Raw genomic sequence first — 391 nt, 5'->3', positions numbered from 1 at the left:
GTCTCTTCTCAGCAAGGCTGCTTTTATTTGTATAGTAAAAAATACATGCCTGATTCAAGAAGGGGGTCTGATGGTCAAAAAAAAATTATTTTACTAACTTATTAATTTTAAAGGGGTCATATGATGCGATTTCAATTTTTCCCAGCCGTTCCTCACGCTAGCCCCCCGCCTCTGCTCACTCTAACCCTCCGGCCGTTCCTCACGCTAGCCCCCGGCCTCTGTTCTGCACTGCTCTGTTCTGCACTGTTCTGACTCAAAGACTGTAAGTACGTTTTTTATTTTTAAAAAGTTTGTATATTTTATATTTTTAAAGCGAGTTTTTTGAGCAGTGTAGAGTAGCACTTGTTGTTTGTCATTTCTCCGATCACAAATGCAGACATGGTTTTATGTT

General features: G+C 39.9%; 1 protein-coding gene across 1 annotated transcript in view; it reads left to right on the top strand.

Moving 5' to 3' along the window:
- The window catches only part of acss3 (acyl-CoA synthetase short chain family member 3), a 38724-nt gene that overhangs the window by 17360 nt on the left and 20973 nt on the right, over positions 1-391 (top strand). The window lies entirely within an intron of this gene.

This window comes from Sinocyclocheilus anshuiensis, unplaced genomic scaffold (genome assembly GCF_001515605.1).
Source record: "Sinocyclocheilus anshuiensis isolate Anshui unplaced genomic scaffold, SAMN03320099.WGS_v1.1 scaffold200, whole genome shotgun sequence".
NCBI classification, from domain to species: domain Eukaryota; kingdom Metazoa; phylum Chordata; class Actinopteri; order Cypriniformes; family Cyprinidae; genus Sinocyclocheilus; species Sinocyclocheilus anshuiensis.
This window is presented reverse-complemented; position numbering and strand designations above follow the sequence as displayed.